The following is a 266-nucleotide window of genomic DNA, read 5'->3' on the forward strand; positions in this document are numbered from 1 at the left end:
ATCCCATCAGAACTCCGCAGTTAAGCGTGCTTGGGCGAGAGTAGTACTAGGATGGGTGACCTCCTGGGAAGTTCTCGTGTTGCACCCCTCGTTTTTGTTTTTTCCGCCTTGCGAGATAAATTGACAAGAAGGACCACTCGGGAGTTGATTTTTCGTGAAATCTCGCCCTGCCCATCGCGTAGCCATGGGTTTGGATCAGATCTCCGTTTGGATTGGGATCGGAAGGACGCTAGTATGTCACTCAAGGATTATATGAATTTTAAGTA

General features: G+C 48.1%; 1 pseudogene; it reads left to right on the forward strand.

Moving 5' to 3' along the window:
* Positions 1-88, forward strand: LOC118345202 (annotated as a pseudogene; the record flags this gene model as incomplete).
* Positions 89-266: the final 178 nt, after the last annotated feature.

The sequence above is a fragment of the Juglans regia genome, unplaced genomic scaffold (genome assembly GCF_001411555.2).
Source record: "Juglans regia cultivar Chandler unplaced genomic scaffold, Walnut 2.0 Scaffold_1702, whole genome shotgun sequence".
In the NCBI taxonomy this organism is placed as follows: Eukaryota; Viridiplantae; Streptophyta; class Magnoliopsida; order Fagales; family Juglandaceae; genus Juglans; species Juglans regia.